The 24093-nt window shown below is 35.8% G+C and overlaps 1 pseudogene; it reads right to left on the bottom strand.

The window, feature by feature from the left end:
* Positions 1-21093: 21093 nt before the first annotated feature.
* On the bottom strand, positions 21094-23355 carry LOC149220464 (cullin-1 pseudogene; annotated as a pseudogene).
* Positions 23356-24093: the final 738 nt, after the last annotated feature.

Genomic DNA, 24093 nt, shown 5'->3' on the forward strand with positions numbered 1-24093 from the left:
CCTTTGGACTTGATGGCAAAGCTAACTTGTCATACTGAGAACTGTCATCTAATTCCTTCGAGCTGTCCTACATCCCATGTATTTTGTCACATCTGATATCTCGTCTGTAGATTCATCTAGATATATATAAGTGAGTTGTTCTTCTACGAGTGGGTTGCCATCAAGTACAATACATGCATCATAATGCCAACATTCCTTACCTGAAACTAGAGAGTTTCCACATCGAGCAGCCTACCTGCAACACAATAAATCTCATCATTAAACAAATTCGGAAGAAAGAATCTATAAACAATTAGAAGAAAACTTTGTGGTCTATGGGCTTACCTTCTGAAAATGATTGTTAGAGAAGAGAATTTTCCACAGTAATGGCAGAACATCATGCCACCCTCGAGAGTGGAGGCAATCAATAAAACTCGACACCACGAGAGGTCCAAAGCAAAAGACAAACTCACACAATGAAAATAATCAAAATAACGTAATGTGAGTCTCTTGGGGTTACCTGCCTTCACAGGATTGACCATAGCATCCATGGAAAACCATAGAAGGATCGTGTACTAGCCTGAAACCCTCGCCAGAAAATTTTGTTGCAGAGCAACTAGATACAAAGGTTTGACGACAACAATGACTCTACCATCTACTAGGCACGAAAAATTTGTTAGGGGGTTAAATCGTAAATCCTCCCCACTATTGGATCGCTTATCAGAGATCAAGAGACATGAAATAACTATGGAATCTGTAAGCTCCTAAAACCTTAAGGGACACTGTCCAAGCCTTAATTTACTGGGCAGATATTGGAAAATACCTGCACATAACCAACAACAACCATGGAGTGAGTATGAGATTAACCCAGTGAAATATGTAAGATGCATGATGTCGAGAAGAGGGGTATTCCTTACACGAAAATGGAGGGTTTCCACATTGAGTAGCCTACGTACAACACAATAAATCTCATCATTAAAAAAATTTGGAAGAGAGAATCCATAAACAACTCGAAGAAAACTTTATAGTGTGTTAGCCTACCTTTCGAAAAGGATTGTCATAGTAGAGAATTTTCCGTAGTAACGGAAGACCATCAAGCCACCATGGAGAGTGGAGCCAATCAATCAAAATTGACACCAGGCGGAGGTCCAAAGTAGAAGATGAGCTCACACAATGAAAATAATCAAAATAATGTAATGTGAGGTTGTTGGGGTTTCCTACCTTCGTAGGATTGACCATAACGCCTATGGCAAACCATAGAAGGATCTTGTGTTGGCCTGAAACCCTCACCAAAACACTTCGTTGTAGAGCAGCAAGATACCAAGGGCCAACGACAACAATGACTCTACCATCTGCTGGGTGCGAAACATTTCTTAGTGGGTTAAACCCTAAACTCTCCCCACCATTGGATCACCTAGGAGAGATCAACAGACATGAAACAAGACAGGTGTTGCAAGGGATCATCATGAGCTCGCGAACACATAAAACAATCTTGGCTATGATCATACCACGTATTCCAGCATACAAGGGCCAATTATCGAAGGTCTCGTCATAGATGGCTACCCTGCCGGAGGCCATGTACGCATTAAATATTAACCATCATCTATAAAATGTTAACTGCGTAAAGTAATGACACAAACGAAAGATATATGACTGTTGTCCGGTGCTTACGGATTTAATTCAATTGCACATTATTAATTTTTGTAATCTTATGACATGATCCACTTCTTAATGTTGGTTATATTTATGGATTAATTTTATTTTATTTATTATTTATGTATATTCGTTAGTTTAAGGTTTTTAGTTGCTAAAAATGGCATCATAGCTCAGGTTGGTACACTGAGACTCCTTCGGAAATATATATCTATTCGAAGTGGATGTGATTTCTTTAAATTAACTAAGTAAATATATGTGTGAACACACAGGCCGCATCAATACAAAAAGGGTCAGAATGCAGAGGAGCCCACGACCACTCGACCCACCATAAACAACATTTGTGAATGATAATCCTTATATTTTGATATAGTTGGGTGAGAAGTCTCATAAAGATAATGCGGTTTCACTTGAAACTATTCAGCAACCCCGTTTTGAGATGACAAATTTAAGAATAGACAATGAACAACTACGTCTACAACAAGAGAAAATTCTCAGAACTCTGTCCAATCAACATAACCAAGGATATCCAGACCCGAGTGCTAAAGACAGGGAGAAGAACCCCAACGGATCAACATGGAGAGGAAAATGCGTAATCAACTAAAAAACATGGGGAAGACGAAGAAGGAGGCTCGGACAATTTTTCCGGCCAATGAAAAACAAAAATATAGAAATCTAAATTAGAAGGAGAATTTAAAAATATTAAATTATCACTCTTTGAAGGGGAATCTAAAGAGGGAGCAGAAGCTTGGTTAGTTGATATGAGAAGATATTTTTAGATTTATGATTACACCGATAAACTGAAAGCACGATTAGCATTTGATCAGTTAAGGGGTAAGGCTACCCTTTAGTGGGAAGAAATCAAAACAGTGAGGAAAATTGACGAAGCACAGGTTACATGGAGCAAATTCCAAAAGCATTTGAAAGTTCAGTATCTAAGTGAACATTATTATGAAAAAAAAGAAAGATAATTTCATGAGTTATGATTGGGAACCTTAACCGTGGATGAATATGTGACACGATTCACCTCCTTGCTACATTATGTGCCTTATATGCAAGAGGAAAAGGCCAGAATTCAATGATACATAAGTAGGCCACCTAATTTCATGAAGGAAAAACTTGTGTTTGACTACCCCCAAAAAATTGATGATGCAGCGCGGAAAGCCCACATCTGCTACCAGCAAATCAAACAGAAAAATGAAGGAACTAATGGAGGTTCAAACAAGAGGGGAAGAATCCTGATCCCAAGGAGACACCCAAAATTTTCTAATGATAGAAATATACAATAAAAACCTCTCAGCAAATTCCGAGCAAGGAATCAACCCAAAGCTGCATATTCTGAAAATAGAGAGTGAGAAGGAGTTATTAAATATGTTAATGACCAGTAGTAAAAGTCGTCACTGTAAGGTTGGGGATGCGGAGAACCCAACTATAACAAAAATTGTGTGTGTTAGAGCCTATATTTTCCTTAGGCTATAAAGACAAAGTTCTAGGTCCACATCAAACCATGATCAACCTCGTAGCTAGCACTACGAGGACAGAAGAGGGCTCTCTCCAGGTCAGTCTCGGAAAAAGACAAGTGATAGGGCTCAAGATGACCGAAAATCAAACTAATTTTAGGCTAGGTATGCAGTACAAGGGTTTGATTTGAGTTTTTGGGGGTTTTGTGTTGGAAACAAGGAAAGGCAAATTGGGCTTGGGGATGAGGCATAGTTTCTATAGATTTATGATTGGGGCAAGGAAGGCAATCATTTTGATGCTTTAAATTGAGTGGATGGATAGATCAGACCAGTGAGGGGTTAAGGAGAGAAAGAGAGTCTCAAGAATTCTCCTTAAATAGATGAAAACATGAAAATTTAAACAAATTCAAAGGCAGAGCATAGCAGTTATGGATTCTACCTTAATCACTCATTTGTTCAAATTCAGAACAAGAAGCATGAAAATGATACACATAACACTAATGAACTTACAATTACTCAGAGAAGCACACCACCAGAACATAAAGCCACATCGATCCCAAACAATGTTGCAAAACCCTGGTCTTTCCTTTGCCAAAAATGCAGAAATGAATGTACAATAGAGTGCTAAACTTTTCCCAAGAGTCCAAACATGAAAATGACTTAAAAATTACATGATATAGACTGAATCAACCCATTCCCTTGCCTCTAGGGGTCGATCTCATCATTCTAGGAGTTGTTTCAACCAATTCTAAACAAAGCACTAAAATCTAGGCAATCAAAACAACTTGCCTCTATAAGGTGGGAAACTAATCCATTCATTAAATTTTCAATTTTTGGTGAATGGATCCTCTAGAACAAGTAAATAAGTGCAAAAATTACATCATGTTTATCCAATTACATCAAGATAGATCAAAAGTTACATCACAAAGAAAAACTAGTCAAACTGGCTGAATTTCTAAGCTGGAAGGTGAAAAATTGGGCAAAAAACCTCTGTGCACCACGCTAATTTCTATATGCATCGTGCCACTTTGATGTTGATTTTGAGGCACTTTCTGAAGTCCAAATTGAGCCCAAGTGTGCTTGTTGGAAGGCACTGCCTGTCTACTTTCCAAACCCAAGTGGAATTTCTGAATTTGGTGCCCATTTTCCCCTCCAAAACCTCAATCTCCCAAGACTACTTCCTGTGTGTGAAATTAGGGGCAGAGAGGTAATTTTTAGGGTGTTTTTGACCTCCTGAGGACTCAAAAATTGCCCAAACTTCTTGGCCATACACCAGCGGTCATGATTTTTCATGAAAAATACAAAAATATAAAGATTTTTGCATTTGGAGCCTCCTATCATAAGCGCATGCCACGTGGCGTGGCGCATAGGGAGAAAAACCATGTTTTTTGTACAAAAATTTGCAAAATATACCAAAAATGCCCCAAATTTATTGAAATTTGGGTTGGAGCTCCTTCATTAAGTGTTATGCTGGGCTAAAGAGGCTTCAGCCAATATTTGAAGACGATCGTGCTCCCTTTGCCTCTTTTGCTTCCTTATTGCCTTCCTCAATTTGGCCTTCAAATTCCTGATTCGGGCCTTGCACACCTTGTTTCGTGCCATGTAGTGGAAATCCATGTGTCTCAGCAATGCAGGGTCTTCGTCGGCCTTGTCCAACAACCTCTCTAAGTGCATGTTAACTCTTTCGAGATTGGCCTCCCGATCCTCATTAATCTCTTGCTCCAATGACGTGAGCTCAATTCTTCTCCTTTGTGCAGCTTGGCGATTCTCGCGGATGTTTTTTAGCTCCATGGTTTCTTGCTGATCTTCAAGCTGTTTGTTCCTCTGCTCCAAGTATTTCTTGGTCCACTTAACCCTCTCCAAGTCAAGGGATAAGGCTTCGATCTTTGTTTTATGCTCCTGGATGATCTCTCTAAGTTTAGCGCTTTGTTGACCCGTATCTGTATCATCATCATGAATGAGAATGAAGTCAGTCTCTCTCTCACTTAAAGGCCCCTCATCCTGCATTGGCCTCTTGCCTTTGTCCTGTACTTGTGATGCTGATGGAGGAAGTTGAAGACCAAATTGACTAACCCTATACCTAATGATTAAAATGACTATTATGACCTAGAAATTGAAACATGACTGCAAATGAATTTTAAGACTTGATTTTGATGAACAGACCTAAGCCAGAAGTGCAAAGCATTAGGGGGATGAATGACAAAAGCCCTTTCGACAGATTTATGGCATGCTCCTAATGGAATGAAACTGATCGAGCGAGATGGGACACCTAAAAATGAAATGCAAAAATAGGTTTGATCTCTGACGGAGGGATGACCAGACCGACTCTAACAATGTACATAAGGCAAGGATGAAAGAATTATAACATATCCAAGAAGCATCCACGGTTGGAGAAGTGGAAAGGAGCATGCCCAGAATTAATGTTGCTCTCGACGATCATCAAGCAGAATATCAGCCCATCATGATCCAATGTGAAGGTATGATTGCTAAGCAACCTATCTCTATTTTATTTGATCCTGGTGCTAGCTTAGGTTATGTTGGTCCTAAGCTGGTAGAAATGTGTCAAGTGCAGAGCAGTAATTTTCCAAAACCATGGCTAGTTCAATTATCCAACGGGACCAAAAGAAGGGTAATTGCAAAAACATAATGTTGCCCCTTAACCATTTTAGGACAAACCCTTTATGCTGACCTTAATATACTTCCTTTGGGTTCATACGATATCTTAATCGAGATGGATTGGTTGGAAAAATGTTGGTCGCTAGTTGATTACAAGAAGAATAGTGTCAGTTTTATCATTGAATCTGGTCAAAGGAAGGAACTTCAAGGAATTAAAACCAATATGAAGTTGCATCCTATCACTACTAGTTAGCTCAAAAATGTATTAGGAAGGGCTCTCAAATATATGCTACTTAGGTGGGATTTACAGACACCAAAAATAAAATGAACTCCTTGGAAAAAATTCTTGTCATTTAGGAATTTGTTGATGTATTTCCTGAATCCATTTCAGGCTTACCACCAAAGTGTGATATTGATTTCACCATCGAACTAATCCTGGGTGAAGCCCCTATATCCAGGGCCCCTTATCGCATGAGTATACTTGAGTTAACAAAACTTAAAATTCAGCTTTGGGAGCTACTAGAAAAAAAGTATATTCGCCTCATTGTGCCCCTTGGGAATCCCCTATATTGTTTGTACGAAAGAAAGATGGGACCCTTAAATTATGCATCAATCATCGTAAATTAAATAAACTGACCATCAGGAATAAATATCCTTTACCATGTATCAATGATCTATTTGATCAGGTGCAAGGAGCTAAAGTATTCTCAAAAATCAACTTAACATCCAGATACCACCAAATAAAGGTAACTGAGGAGGACATTTACAAGATTGAATTCCACACTCGTTATTGTCATTATGAGTTCATGGTGTTGCCATTTGGCCTCACAAATGCCCCAACTACCTTTATGAGTTTGATGCACGGTATTTTCCATCCCTATCTTGATAAATTTGTATTGATTTTCATTGGTGACATTTTAGTATACTCTGAGAGTTAGGAGGAGCATAACGAACCTCTGAGAATAGTATTGCAAACTCTGTAGCAAAATGAGTTATATGCTAAATTTAGCAAGTGTGACATTTTCAAAGATAAGATTCAATACTTGGGTCATGTTATATCAGCAGATGGAATAGCGGTGGACCCAAAGAAGATGAAAACCATTATGGAATGGACAACTTCTAAGAATATAACTGGTATCATATCATTCCTATATTTGGTCGGGTACTACCATCGGTTCATCGAGGGAGTTTCAAGAATCTCCTTCCCAATGACCTCTTTACAAAAAAAGGGACGCACTTTCTAATGGATAGCTGAGTGTCAACAAAGCTTTGAAAGATTAAAACACTTGCTTACCCCTACACCTGTATTAAAGGTACCAAATCTAGAAAATACATTCGTGGTTTGCACATATGTGAGTAAAGAAGGTGTTGGTGCAGTGCACACACAAGAAGAAAAGGTTATTGCTTACAAATCAAAGAAATTGAAGGAGTATGAACAACGATATTCTGCTTATGAACTTGAATTAATAGTGGTAGTGCATGCACTTAAAATTTGGTGACACTACCTGTTGGGGAAGAAATTTATGTTGTTAACGGATCATAGCAACCTTACAAATTTCTTCAACTAGTCTACCTTAAATGCTCGACATGCCAAATGGACAACATTTTTAAGCGAGTTGGATTTTGAGATGAAACATATTAAAGGAAAGGAAAACCGAGTGGTTGACGCTTTGAGTAGGAAATTACATTGTATTTATGAGGTCCAAATCAATCATGTACACTCAAACATCCCTGAAATCATAAATCTAGCGTCTCTCTAAGATCCCAAGTACACTTTTCTTTCGCAACGCACAAAAGAAGATCTGTTGAAAAAGGAAAAATTAGGTTTCGAAATAAATTTCGACAACCTTCTTAATTTCAAAGAGAAAATTTATGTTCATAACCAAAACTCTGTTAAGCAATTGATATTGGATGAGCTTCATAGGAAACCATGTGTTGGCCACCCAAGTTACCAAAAACTATTTTTAGCCATTAATAAAGGGTATTTTTTGCCCGGGTTAAGGAAGGATGTTACAGAGTACTTGTCAAAATGTTTGGAGTGTGAGCTGGTGAAGGAAAAACATCGGCATCGAGTGGGTTTGTTGCAACCATTTCCCATCCGGGAATGGAAATGGGAGACCGTATCCCTAGACTTCATCACCTGCTTACCCCACATGAGCAAGGGGCAAGACTCAATTATGGTGGTAGTAGACAAATTAAGCAAAACTTCTCACTTCATACTTGTGAAATCCACTTACAAAGTTGTGGAAATCACAGACATATTTATGACAGAATTTTTTCATGGAATACCGAGGGTGGTAATTTTTGACAGGGATGTAAGATTTACATCCACATTGTTGAAAACTCTCATTTTAGGATTTAGTATCGAGATCCAATTTAGTACTACCTACCATCCTCAAATAGACGAAAAACTGAATGGGTAAATCAAGTGCTAAAGGACATGCTACACATGTTTGTGATGCAACAACGCCATAAGTGGGAAGACTATCTCGACCTAGCGGAATTTGTGTATAATAATGGACATCATGAATCACTCGGCAAGAGCCCCTTTGAGGTGTTGTATGGAAGAAGGTGTAGGGTACCCATAGATTGGAATAATCTTGTTAATAAGCTAGCATTGGGTCCCGACATGCTAGAAGAAATGGAGGAGACTGTTAAGAAGGTTCGAAAAAATCTAAGGGCTACCCAAGATAGACAGAAAATGTATGAAGATGAAAAGAGGATACACGGAGAATTTTTGTGAGGAGATCACATATATTTAAGAGTAAAGCCCCAGAAAAGTTTCTTACAATGGAGGGGTTATGGTAAGTTAGCAGCCCGGTACTATGGGCATTTCCAAGTCTTGGAACGGATTGGGCCGGTAGCCTATAAGCTTGCATTACCAAGCCACATTCGGGTCCATAATGTTTTCCATGTTTCCTTGCTAAATCAGTATGTGTACAACCCTAAGCATATCATTAACTAGGAAAATATTCAGGTAATCAGCTAAGTAGAATATATGAGCTTTGGATAGACTATTTTGAAGAGGTTGTGACTGTGAATGGTTTATGTGTAGGTCGAACTCGAAGGAGAGTTTCTAGCAGAACCTCTTCGTATTCTCAATGAGAGAGAAAGCACCTTGTGGAAGCTAGCGATTATTGAGGTTAAAGTGGAGTGGAAGCACTTTGGTTCGGATGAGGCCACCTTGGAAGAGGAGGAATTTATGCAGAAAGATTATCTGATGTTATTTTCTGAAAGCAGAAAGAACACCAGGGATGGTGTTCCTCATATTGTTGGGGGGGGGGGGGGGAGATGTAACACCCCAATATGCATAAAAAATATTGTGGTTACTAAGTTTGATATTTACCATTCATTGCTTTAATTTTCTTACCCTATGATGTTAAATAATAAATGAATGAGGTGGGAGACAAAGAAACATATATTTGGTTACCTAAATTATTAGTAATTAGGAGTTCACATACTTTAACAAAAAAGAAACATTTACAAAAGACAATTACCCATCTGCCTTGAAGGGAGATTTAGATGGGGAAAAGGAATCAAGGAGATATCCTAGAGGTGGGTGGAATAAACGAGTGGGACAATACTCAAAGACAATGTGTAAAAAGTATAGGACTTGAGGTGGGACAATGAGTCACGATCCCAAGAAACTTGGCTCTAGCTGGAATTATTTGTGGTTGGTAACTGAGAAGAAAGTGCTAGTGGGAGGGTTTGGACTTAACTTCCAGGCTCCCCAGTGGGAGGAGAGATTTTCGAGAAAGGATTGTAGATTACACTTTTGTTAATATTGAATAAATAACTAACACAAAAGAATTTCATAATTGGTTAATGCTCGACTGTGGAAAATTACTTAAGTGATAAAAGAAACTAATGAGAGAAATTCCTTGAAAATGCATCAGGATAGAGAATAGAATTTACTAGATTCATAATAAAAATAGTAGACAATATGTTATGTCAATACATGAAAGATAGCAAGTAATGCTAGTAAAGTATGGAGAAATAACTACATATAAAAGATAAACATTCATGAGCTCTTAAAGAGGTAAGAGTCATTTTTTATAATGACTGGAAACAATTTGTATGAAATACTACAAGATTACTGTAGAATTGATATGTGTATTATGTTACAAAGTTATAGTAGAAATAGTCTATGTAAAATGCTACGAAGTTACAATAGAAATAGTCTATGCAAAATGCTACAAAGTTCCACTAGAAATAGTCTAGGTAAAATGCTACAATGCTACAATAGAAATAATCTGTGAAAAATGATACATGATTAACTTAGAGTAATATACCATAAAATCAATACAGAACTAATCTAGGCTATTAAATGTAAAAAAAATTAAAATGAACCATTCTATAAATGCCAAATGCACAAGTAGAATAGCTAAGATAAACTCGCTAAACTACTACTACCTTGAGCAAGGAAGCAGAGGTAATGTAGGTCCACCATTAAATCAGAGATAAAATAACTACACTTTCATTCCATTAATGAGATGAATTGAGTTTATGTGTTACAGTCATTCAACCATTATTGAAGTGTGATCTTAAATAAAATGTTCAATCACTTGGATGGTTAGCTTCTTGCAACTATAAACTATTTGTAATTGACTACATTCTCATTAGTCTCCTTTTCCATCATTCATAATTATTAGTAACTCTGCATTCAAACGTGTTGGAATTGTAGTGTTTAGGTTGATGTCAACATGATGTAATACTATCTATATTGTCATTGATGTCAACCTGATGCAAGTAGCCATCATGATTTGTGTCGATTTATCATTGGTTTGATGCCCAAATCTTGTTCTAATGTAGAGGTGTTGATCCAAGAAGAGGTTGTTGAGGTGTTTAGGTTTTTGAACATATGATTAAGGATGCCAGTGAAAGAAGAGATTCAAGTTTGAGGATTTCACAGTATGGGATGCTAATGGTAAGGGTGTGGCTATGACTATAGGACTATGTGTGCACCTCAAATGTTTTTATTAGTTTTTTTAGTGATTGAGAGAGTGTGTTTTCTACAAGAGTGAAGAGTTAGAGAGCATTTAAGAGCTTATTCTTGGAGCATATTTCAGAGGATGGTGGAGCAACAAAATATATACATGGCTAATCTATTTTTGTTGCATGTCATGTCTCCTAGTTGGTGCTAATATGGAGAGAAGAGACATCAATGTAGGAAATGTAGTTTTATATCAGAGTTTATAGTAGTGATGCACTTATGTTGCAAGGGTTTTATTTGAGAGTTCATTTTTCTAGCTTCATATTGAGTTCTCAATTGATGCTTAAGTTTTTGTATTGTAAATAGTATTTCCATTATGTGTGGTTTAGAGGTTTGATTTGGTTGAGGATATTTAGGTTTAGATTGTGTAGCACATGCATGCACATTGGTGATTGTTTGATGAGTTTGATTTAAGTGCATAGATTGTACTCAGTTGATGGGATAATGTATTGTTTGAGGTTGTGTTACATTGATTGTGTTCGAGAGCTTGCATTTAGTGTTGGACGTATGAGTAGGTGGATTGATTGTGATTCAGTGTGTTGAACGGCTTTTATATGCAAATTGTGGATGATATTGTAGGTGTTTGATTCAATTTCTGATGAGTTTAATGTATGATGGGCCATAGCGTTTGATTGTATTAGAATGTTGGGGCTTGCACATCGGGAGTGACTAGAGAATGAGATTCCGAAGAAATTTTACATAAAATAAAAGACAACCACAAACACTACAATATCTAAAGTTAAACAATTGAATGATGTATGATTTCAATAACCATTTTCATATGAAAAGAAGGAAAAACTAACATGTGTGACAATAACAACAATAAAATAGAATAGTTTGAGATTGATCACAATGAACACTATTTGTAATTGCCTAGATGATTATTATTCAAATTTGCTATCATCCGTTCAAAAAATTTATTCCATCATTCAAGTTATTAAAAGCCTTGATCAAATTTAAAATTAAAAAAAATCAAATGAACCATTCTAGAAATGGCAAATGGACAAGTAGATTAGGCAAGATAAACTCGCTAAACTACTACAACCTTGAGCATGGAAGCATAGGTAATCTCGGTCCACCATTAAATCAGAGATAAAATAACAACACTTTCATTCCATTAATGAGACGAATTGAGTTTATATAAATATGTTTCACTTGAGTAATAAATTAAAGAAAAGTTCTACGTAACAGAATAGCTTCATAGCCTGAATTTGTCGCCACAACAAAAACCCCCAAAAAAGGCCTTCGAGTGTATAACTTAGCAATAAAATATGCATAAGAGGGAATTGTTCAGGAAAATTTGCAGTCGACCAAGTTTTGATCATTCACAACCTTGCATGTGTTGTGCACGGTGTTTCACCATTCCTTTATAGGGTTAATTAATTAAAAACAAAAACTAAACAAGTCTCGATGTAAAGCTTGGCTCGGTACTCAGTTTCTTTCGCCGAGTAGTAAATCATTTGATAGATAAATTTTCATACACCAGAGGTATGATGTTCCAACCTAGAAATAACCATGGAAGTTGTAAGATCCTAAACCCTTAAGGGACAATGTTGAAGCCTTAATTAACTCGGAAGATATTGGAAAATACATGCACAGAACCGCAAACAACCATGGAGTGAGTATGAGATTAACCCTGCGAAATATGTAAGATGCACGATGTCAAGAAGAGGGCTATTCTTTACTTGAAACTGGAGTGTTTCCGCATCAAGAAGCCTACCTGCAACATAATAAATCTCATTATTAAACAAATTTGGAACAAAGAGTATGTAAAGAACCAGAAGAAAACTTTGCAGTCTATGGGCTTACCTTCCAAAAATGATTGTTAGAGAAGAGAATTTTCCACAATAATGGCAGATCATCGTGCCATCCTCGACAGTGGAGGAAATCAATCAAACTTGACACAAGGGGAGGTCCAAAGCAAAAGACAAGCTCACACAATGAAAATAATCGAAACAATGTAATGTGAGGCTCTTGGGCTTACCTTCCTTCATAGGATTGACCATAACGTCCATGGAAAACCATAGAAGGATTGTGTACCAGCCTAAAACCCTCACCACAACATTTCTTTGTAGAGCAACAAGATACGAAGGGTTGACGACAACAATGACTCTACCATCTTCCACGCACAAAAAATTGGTTAGGGGGTTAAACCGTAAACCCTCCCCACCATTGGATCTCTTAGCAAAGATCAAGAGAGATGAAACAAGACACGTGTAGCAAGGGATCTTCACGAGCTAGTAGACACATGCAACAATCCTAGTTATCAACATGTTGCATATTCCAGGATACAAGGGCCAGTTATCAATCGTCTCGTGAGGGACGGCTACCCCACCAGAGGCCATGTGCGCATTAAATATTAAGCACAATATATACATTGTTAACTACGTAAAGTAATGACACACATGAAAGATATATGAGTGTTGTCTGGTGCTTATGGACTTAATTAAATTTCGCCATAGTAACTTTTGTAATCTTACGACACGATCCACTTCTCAATGTCGGTCATAGTTATGGATTAAATTATTATTATTATTATTATTATTTATGTATATTTGGAAGTTTACGATTTTTAGTTGCTAAAAATGTTATTAGAGCTGAGGTTCGTACACTAAGACTCTTTGGGAAATATATGCATATATATATATATATATATATATATATATATATATATATATATATATATGTGTATATATATGTGTATATATATATATATATATGTGTGTATATATATATGTATATATATATGTATATATATATATATATATATATATATATATATATATACATATATATACATATATACATATATACATATATACATATATACATATATATATATATATATATATATATATATATATATATATATATATATATATATATATATATATATATATATATATATATTCGAAATGGATGTGATTTCTTTAAATTAACCAAGTAAATATGTGTGTGAGCACAGAGACTGCATCAATACAAAAATGGTCACAATGCAGAGGAGCTGAGGACCACCCGGTCTGCTAGAAACAATGTATGTGAATGCTAATCTTGATATTTGGATATAGATGGGTGAGGAGTCTCCTCAATCTTATGCGGTTTTACTTGAAACTGTTCACTAGCTGCATGCTGAGATGACAAATTTAAGAACAGACAATGAATGAATACATCTAGAATAGGAGAAAGCTCTCATAAGGTTGTCCAATCGATAGAATAAATGACATCTAGACCCTAGTGGTGAAGACACAGAGAAGGCCCCAATAGTCCAGCATGGAGAGGAAAATGTTGAGTGAGCTGAAAAACATGGGGAAGGTGAAGAAGGATTCTCAGACAATGTTTCCAATCAACATAAAACAAAAAGGTAGAAATCTGAATTACAAGGAGAATTTAAGGATACCCTTTGCTCGGAAGAAATCAAAACATTGAGGGAAATTGACGAAGAAGAGGTTACATGAAATGAATTCCAAAAGCATTTCAAATATAAGTATCTAACTGAACGTTATTATGATTAAAAGGAAAAATAATTTCACGAGTTAAGATTCCGAACCTTAACCATGGATGAATATGTGACACGATTCACCTCCTTGTTGCGCTATGTGCCTTATATGCAAGAGGAAAAGGCCAAAATTCAGCGCTTCATTAGTAGCCTATCTAATTTTATGAAGGACAAACTTGAGTTTAACTACCCCAAAAAAATGGATAATGCAGTGCGGAAATCCCGCATTTTCTACCAGAAAATGGAGAAGAAAAATGTACGACCTAAAGGAGGGTTGAAGAGGAAGAGAAAAATCTTGATCCCAAGCAAAAACCCAAAATTTTCTAATGACATAAATATAGAGAAAAATCCTCTAAGCAAATTCCCAGCAAGGAATCAACCCAAAGCTGCATATTCTGAAAAAAGATACTGAGAAGGAGTTATTAAGTCTCTTAATGACGAGTAGTCAAAATTGCCACTACAATGATGGGGATGTGGAGAACCGCACTATTAAAAAAATTGTCTACACAAGGCATGGACGAAACAACTAACAAATATGCAAGAAGCATCCACGGTTGGAGAAGTGGCAAGGAGCATGCCCAAAATTAATGTTGGTCTCAAATGTGAAGGTATAATTGCTAAAAAAAACGTGTCTCTGTTTTATTTGATCTTGGTGCTAGTTTAAGCTATGTTGGTCCTAAGGTGGTAGAAAAGTGTCAACTATAGAGAAGTGAGTTTCCAAAATCATGGCTAGTTCAATTAGCCACTGTGACCAAAAGAAGGGTAATTGCAAAAATAGAACGTTGCCCCATAACCATTTTAGGACAACCGATAGATTGGAATAATCCACTTAATAAGCTATCATTGGGTCCTCACATGCTATAAGAAATGGAGGAGACTGCAAATAAGGTTCGACAAAATCTAAGCGCTGCCCATGATAGGCAGAAAATGTATGCACATATAAAGAGGATACACAAAGAATTTCATCAAGGAGATCACATATATCTAAGAGTAAAGCCGTTGAAAAGTTCCTTACAATTTAGGGGTTGTGCTAAGTTAGCACTGTGGTACTATGGAACTTTCCAAGTCATGGAATGGATTGGGTCAGTAGCCTATAAGCTTGCATTACTAAGCCACATTCGGGTCCACAATGTTTTCCATGTGTCCTTGCTAAAAAAGCATGTGTACAATCCTCAACATATAGTTAAGTGAGTAAATATTCAGGTAATTGGTTAAGTAGAATATTGAATTGTTTATGTGTAATTTGAATGAGAAGGAGAGTTTCTTAAGTAGAATATTGAATTGTTTATGTGTAATTCGAATGAGAAGGAGAGTTTCTAGCGAAACCTCTCTTTATTCTCAATCGAAGAGAAACCACTTTGTGGAAGCGAACCATCACACAAGTTAAAGTGGAGTGGAAGCACTCTCGCCTCTATGAGGCTACCTAGGAAGAGGAGGAACTTATGCAGAAAGCTTATCCCACGTTATTTTCTGAAAGTAGAAAGAACATGAGGGATGGTGTTCCTCATATGGGAGGGGGAGATGTAACACCCAAATATGCACAAAAATTAATGTGGTTACTAAGTTTGATCTTTACCATTTATTACTTTAATTTTCTTACCCTATGATGTTAAATAATAAATGAATGATGTGGAAGACCAAGAAACATATATTTGTTTACCTAAATTATTAGTATTTAGGAGTTCACATACTTTAACAAAAATAGAAATTGTTTGCATTAATTAAAATAAAGAGTTACAAAAGATAGTTACCCATCTGTCGTGAAGGGAGATTTAGATGGGGAAAAAGAATCAAGGAGATATCCTAGAGATGGGTCGAATAAACTAGTGGGAGAATACTCAAAGAAAATCTGTAGTGTGGCTAGAATTATCTTCCCTAGTGGGAAGAGAGACTTTCCAGAAAGGAGTGTAGATTACACTTTTGTTAATATTGAATAAAAAACTAACACAAAAAACTTTCATTATTGGTTAATGGTGGACTGTGGAAAATTACTTAAATGATAGAACAAACTAATGAGAAAAAATTCCTTGAAAATGCATCAAAATATAGAATAGAATTTACGAGATTCATAATAAAAATAGTAGAGATTATGTTATGGAAATACATGAAAGATAGCAAGTAATGTTAGTAAAGTATGGAGAAATAACTGCATATAAAAGATAAACATTCACGATCTCTTAAGGAGGTAAGAGTCATTTTTTATAATGAGTGGAAACAATCTGTATGAAATACTACAAGATTACTGTAGAATTAATATGTGTATTATGTTACAAAGTTACAGTAGAAATATTCTATGTAAAATGCTACAAAGTTACACTCGTGATAGTCTAGGTAAAATGCTACAAAGCTACATTAGAAGTAATATGTGTAAAATGCTAAGATAAACTAGCTAAACTACTACTACCTTGAGCAAGGAAGCAGAGGTAATGCGAGTCCACCATTAAATCAGAGATAAAATAACTACACTTTCATTCCATTAATGAGATGAATTGAGCTTATGTGTTACTGTAATTCAATCATTATTGAACTATGATCTTAAAAGAATGTTCAATCACTTAGATGGTTAGCTTCTTGCAACTATAAACTACTTGTAATTGACTACATTCTCATTGTTCTCATTTTCCATCATTCATAATTATTAGTCACTCGGAATTGTAGTGTTCAGGTTGATGTCAACAGGATGTAGTACTATACATATTATCATTGATGTCAACCTGATGCAGGTAGCCATCATGATTTGTGTCTATTTATGATTGGTTTGATGCCCAAATCTTGTTCTAATGTAGAGGTGTTGATCCATGCACTGGTGTTTGGACAACTAGGCCTCCATGTCCTTGACTTGATGAAGAGGTGTTGATCCACAAAGAGGTTGTTGAGGTGTTTAGGTTTTTGAACATATGACTAAGGATGCCAGCAAAAGAAGCTATTCAAGTTTGAGGATTTCACTCTATCAGATGCTAATGGTAAGGGTGTGGCTATGACTATAGGACTATGTGTGCACCTCAAATGTTTTTATTAGTTTTTTCAGTGATTGAGAGAGTTTGTTTTCTACAAGAGTGAAGAGTTAGAGAGAATTTAAGAGCTTATTCTTGCAGCATATTTCAGAGGATGGTGGAGCTACAAAATATATACATGGCTAATCTATTTTTGTTGCATATCATGTCTCTATGTTGGTGCTAGCTTAAGCTATGTTGGTCCTAAGGTGGTAGAAAAGTGTCAAAACTAAAGAAGTGAGTTTCCAAAACCATGGGTAGTTCAATTAGCCACCATGACCAAAAGAAAGGTAATTGAAAAAATAGAACGTTTCCCCATAACCATTTTAGGACAACCCATAGATTGGAATAATCTAGTTAATAAGCTATCATTGGTTCCTCACATGCTATAAGAAATGGAGGAGACTGCAAATAAGGTTCGAATAAATCTAACGGCTACCCATGCTAGGCAGAAAAAGTATGCACATATAAAGAGGATATACAAACAATTTCATCAAGGAGATCAGGTATATCTAAGAGTAAAGCCCTAGAAAAGTTCCTTACAATTTAGGGGTTGTGCTAAGTTAGCACCCCGGTACTATGGACCTTTCCAAGTCTTGGAATGGATTGGGTCAATAGCCTATAAACTTGTGTTACCAAGCCACATTAAGGTCGACAATGTTTTCCATGTGTCCTTGCTATAAAAAAGTATGTGTACAATCCTCAACATATAGTTAACTCAGTAAATATTCACGTAAAGAATATTGAATTGTTTATCTGCGATTCGAATGAGAAGGAGAACGTCTAGCAAAACCTCTCTTTATTCTCAATCGAAGAGAAACCACTTTTTGGAAGTGAGCCATCACACAAGTTAAAGTGGTAGTGGAAGCACTTTGAAAGTACAAAGAACATGAGGGATGGTGTTCATCATATGGGAGGGTGAGATGTAACACCCAAAGATGCACAAAAATTACCGTGGTTACTAAGTTTGATCTTTACCATTTATTACTTTAATTTTCTTACCTATGATGTTAAATAATAAATGAATGATGTGAAAGAGCAAGAAACATATATTTGTTTACCTAAATTATTAGTAATTAGGAGTTCACATACTTTAACAAAAATAGAAATTGTTTGCATTAATTAAAATAAAGAGTTACAAAAGACAGTTACCCATCTGTCGTGAAGGGAGATTTAGATGGGGAAAAGAATCAAGGATACATCCTAGATTATACTTTTGTTAATATTGAATAAATAACTAACACAAAAATCTTTCATTATTGGTTAATGTTGGACTGTGGAAAATTACTTAAGTGATAGAACAAACTAATGAGAGAAATTCCTTGAAAATGCATCAAAATAGAGAATAGAATTTACCAGATTCATAATAAAAACAGTAGACAGCATGTTATGGCAATACATGAAAGATAGCAAGTAATATTAGTAAAGTATGGAGAAATAGCTGCATATAAAAGATAAACATTCATGAGCTCTTAAAGAGGTAAGGGTCATTTTTTATAATGAGTGGAAACAATCTGTATGAAATACTACAAGATTACTGTAGAATTAATATGTGTATTATGTTACAAAGTTACAGTAGAAATATTCTATGTAAAATGCTACAAAGTTACACTAGAAATAGTCTAGGTAAAATGCTACAAAGCTACATTATAAATAATATGTGTAAAATGCTAAGATAAACTAGCTAAACTACTACTACCTCGAGCAATGAAGAAGAGGTAATGTCGGTCCACCATTAAATCATAGATAAAATAACTACACTTTCATTCCATTAATGAGATGAATTGAGTTTAGTAATTCAATCATTATTGAACTATGATCTTAAATAAAGTGTTCAATCACTTAGATGGTTAGCTTCTTTTAACTATAAACTACTTGTAATTGACTACATTCTCATTGTTCTCATTTTCCATCATTCATAATTATTAGTCACTGTGCATTCAAACTTGTTGGAATTGTAGTGTTCAGGTTGATGTCAACAGGATGTAGTACTATCTATATTATCATTGATGTCAACCTGATGAAGGTAGCCATCATGATTTGTGTCTATTTATCATTAGTTTGATGCCCAAATCTTGTTCTAATGTAGAGGTGTTGATCCATGCAGTGGTGTTTGGAAAACTAGGCCTCCATGTCCTTGACTTGATGAAGAGGTGTTGATCCACGAAGAGGTTGTTGAGGTGTTTAGGTTTTTGATCATATGACTAAGGATGCTAGCAAAAGAAGAGATTCAAGTTTGAGGATTTCACTCTGTATGCTAATGGTAAGGGTGTGGATATGACTATAGGACCAGTGTGCACCTCAAATGTTTTTATTATTTTTTTCAGTGATTGAGAGAGTGTGCTTTCTACAAGAGTGAAGAGATAGAGAGCATTTAAGAGCTTATTATTGGAGCATATTTCAGAGGATGGTGGAGCTACAAAATATATACATGGCTAATATATTTTTGTTGCATATCATGTCTCCTAGTTGGCGCTAATATGGAGAGAAGAGACATCAATGTAGGAATTGTAGTTTTATATCAGAGTTTATAGTAATGATGCACTTATGTTGCAAGGGTTTTATTGGAGAGTTCATTTTTCTAGCTTCAGTATATTGAGTTCTCAATTTCTGCTTAAGTTTTTGTATGGTAAATAGTATTTCCATTATGTGTGGTTTAGAGGTTCGATTTGGTTGAGGATATTTAGGTTGAGATTGTGTAGCACATGCATGCACATTGGTGATTGTTTGATGAGTTTGATTCAAGTGTGTAGATTGTACTTAGTTGATGGGATAATGTATTGTTTGAGGTTGTGTTATAGAGATTGTGTTGGAGAGCTTGCATTTAGTGTTGGACGTATGAGTAGGTGGATTGGTTGTGATTCAGTGTGTTGAAGGGCTTTTATATGCAAATTGTGGATGATATTGTAGCTGTTTGATTCAATTTCTGATGAGTTTAATGTATGATGGGCCATAGTGTTTGATTGTATTACAATGTTGGGGCTTGCACTGACTAGAGAATGAGATGTAGAAGAAATTTTACATAAAATAAAAGACAACCACAAACACTACAATAGCTGAAGTTAAACAATTGAATGATGTATGATTTCAATAACAATTTTCATATGAAAAGAAGGAAAAACTAACATATGTGACAATAACAACAATAAAATAGAATAGTTTGAGATTGATCACAATGAACACTATTTGTAATTGCCTAGATGATTATTATTCAGATTTGCTATCATCCATTCAAAAATTTATTTCTTCATTCAAGTTATTAAAAGCCTTGATCAAATTTAAAATTAAAATGACCATTATCCATCTTTAACATATTTAAAATGATCAAAATAATTACATATTCAACAAATTTTGTATGAGTGCAGGCAATTGGAACCAGTCTAGATCCATCTTAACTATGGATCTATCAAGCATGTATTATAACAGGAATTATGAAATGTGACAATGTCTCTACTTCTAATGCTAGGATATCCTACTACAATATAATTGGGAGATAAACAAATAGGATTCCACAAGAGTTCCCCATGATATTTTGAATCACAAATTAAAATCAAGCCTTGATTTTAAAATTCCATGACCACATTTTCTCTTATGATACTAACAATATATAATCATGGGAACTAGGAAACTGGATAGGAGAAATTATTTACACATAAAATATGAGGAAATAAAATAAAACAAAACTAAACAAAATAATAAACCTTTGTTGCAGAAAAATCATCCAATAATATTATAACCTCATAATCCAATACAATTACTATATGGAATCACAGTTACTCCATATAGCATTCTCATAAACATTAATAATATACCTACATAAAACTGTTTAGAAACCTTGAAAGAACACTAAATGATAGAAAAAAGAAACTATATCCAACCTTTTCCCTTCTACTTGCATAGGCTTCATGGTACATATATCAGCAAATCTACCTCTTCTTCATCTCGTTCCAAGAACTCCCTCCCAATCAAATCTTCAATCCGCGTTTCAAATTCCGTGAAATCTAACTTGAATAGCCCTTCAAGTTCCTGAGCACATTCACTCACAAGTCTTTGGTATTGTAAAACCTTTTTTGCCTTCATAATCCGTACTATGGATGCATCAATAAGAAAACGTCTGTCTTGTTGAATATCCTGGGATGATTTTTTCTTCTGTGGCATTGGCAGTTTTATCTTCCCTGTTCTATCTGTAAAATTAAAATTGATTTTAAAATTATCTGATGTAGTTAAGGTGGTTGCATCTGGAATCTTCTGAAGAATTTTGTACTTGTCACAGGCTAGTGAATATAGAAGTCCATCAATTTCTTCCTCCTCCAAATTCAACTTCCTTTTGATGTCAAAATAACTCAACCTTTCAGATGCATTGAACAACAATAATATGGCTGTTTGGCAAGTTGTTGCTATCATTTTTATTGATCTTCTCTGAAACTTACCAATTATATTACAGGATCCCAAGGAATATATCCATTTAAGTTTCCGCTGTTGGGCTTCTATAGAATAGTACTCTTTAAATACTTCAACACATTTAACCATCTCTGGAGGTAAATTAATCTGGGGACACTTGTATGTTGGCCAAAATCTTGGTGTCAACACTGTAACAGTAAACTCTATTCCAAGATGGAGATTTCTATTCTTGTCTAGATAGTTTTCGAAATTACTCTGTCTCTCTTGGGATCTTGTCGAATCCGTAAGCATGCCAGCAACCTTTGACATTAATTGATGGCCATATTTCTGTTTTAGCTTTGACAATATGCTCTGCTCATGACCAACATTTACACTTTTGCGGAACAAAATTCTACGAGTTAGTTTTCCCTGGTAGAATTCAGCAAACAGAGTTTTATCCCAAATATACTCCAGAAATTCCACCACATTTTCAATTATATCATCCCCGCTCAACTTTTCGTGACTGCTATCCTCTTCAAGTACAGTATCACATAGTGTAGCCAGCCATTCTGCACTAGTACTTCCTCCAAATTCCTTATTACAGAACACCCCAAATACTTGTTTCAAAACCCCAGAAAAAATAGTGTCCTCGACAACAGATTTAGTATACTGGTCACGTAGTTCTATAACCTTCCTCACAAATGCAGCCACTTCCTGCAACAATAAACGTTTATCCTTTTTCCCTGCCGTCTGCTTTACAATATCTTCAGCCTGTTGAACCGGTGGTGTTACTTCACTAAAAAGATGTTGTCTAAAAATATTTGCAATTGAGTCCCAACCATTAGGTACACTATCAAATAGCCTCCCCATCATCAAAATATCTGTATATCTATGTTCCCTGAGCAACGCAAGGCATCCTGAATTTTCATCCTCAAGAAAATGTGTCATGTAATGGGAAAACAGTACATGTTTTACTTTGTCTAATACCTTTTGCTCGCTGCTCCTATGCAAATATCTGGCAACTATTTCCTTCTCGCGTATGAGAGATTCATTCACCCTTGACATATAGTCGGTATAGGAATTTTCTAAAATCCATGAAGCAGCCTTCTGAGAATAGAAAGCTCCAGTTTGTTCCAACATAGCCACTTCAAAATCATTTGTATACAAATCCATTTCAATTTCAAGGTCAAGAAAAATGGCCACAACATCCTTCAAAAGAGTATCATTTCTTGGCTCTCCTTCACGCTCTTCGTCAATGAGAACAATCACCGCATTCTTCACATTCATTCGCATTTCCAGAAAAACCAGGTCTCGGAAGTACATGATTCCAACTTTTCTGACTGAAATAACGGAGGGATACCTTTGGGTGAACACGCGATCCAAATATTCGAAGAAAATGTCCATCCAATGTAGCATCGCCTTGTAAATTTTCCAGCGTTTCACAACTTCTCTCAACAACAACTCCTCATCATCATTCTGTTCCCTCAAAGCCGGTGAAACCATTGAGGTGATGTACTCTTTCATGGAATCCCCGTATCTATCATAGAGTTGTTCTTTGTCAAGGCGAGTTTTGCACAGATTGTAGACGATACTGTAAATAACCGCTCTCTCTTCCGCTGTCACATTAAAGTTGAGATCTCCCTCCAACCGGGTTCTTAGCTGTAGGATAGCTTTATAAATAAAAGCCCAACCTTCTTCCAGATCAACCCTATTGTCTTTCACGGCCCTTTTGGCAATAGCGCATCCTTCCTCCACGTTCAAGATACTTCCACTGCTCCTCGTCATTTTGAAACCAAAGCCGCCAACTGTTTACTTAGTGATCTGAAGGTTTCACAACACTGCGCGCTGAACCCCAAACAGGCTGATATGATACGATATAAAAGGCTGATCCCAACCTTCTTGTATTTATATTGTGTAAGGCTAGGGCTGATACGATATAAAAGGCTGATCCCAACCTTCTTGTATTTATATTGTGTAAGGCTAGGTTCTGGGGCCGCGCATATGAATGAAGTGTTCGTTAATTGATATGAGGCTCATGAGCATCGTTGAGCCCGAGGAGTCCCTCGGTGACCATTTTTGGGAGTTGTCCTGCCACTTCATTTATTTAATCTCACATTAACGTAATGAAAAAGTAACGGAGCCGGAGTGTGGTGGGCATGGTTCGCTATGAGAACTTTAGGGAGCTTTCGGATTTCATTATAATTTTTTAATTCCTTGGATTCCCCCGATGGGTTATTTTTGTCAAAAATTTCAATTAAAAATCATAAATCATAATTTTTATAACAATATCATATTAACGTAAACAGAAATTTTGGGGTTCACATTTTACAAACATCGTTTTACAGAATTTTTTAATCTAATAAAACGGGTTTAATTTTATTATTAATGTGGTTATATTTCAACTATTTGTTTGAAAATTTTCATAATATCTACCTAAAAAAATTAATTTAATAAAATGGATTGACTTTTTTTTATTATTGTTGTTATATTTCAATCCTTTGTTTGAAAATTTCCATATTATTT

Source organism: Pinus tabuliformis, chromosome Q (assembly GCF_031772625.1).
Source record: "Pinus tabuliformis cultivar Carrire ecotype Pingquan chromosome Q, CPIR1, whole genome shotgun sequence".
NCBI classification, from domain to species: domain Eukaryota; kingdom Viridiplantae; phylum Streptophyta; class Pinopsida; order Pinales; family Pinaceae; genus Pinus; species Pinus tabuliformis.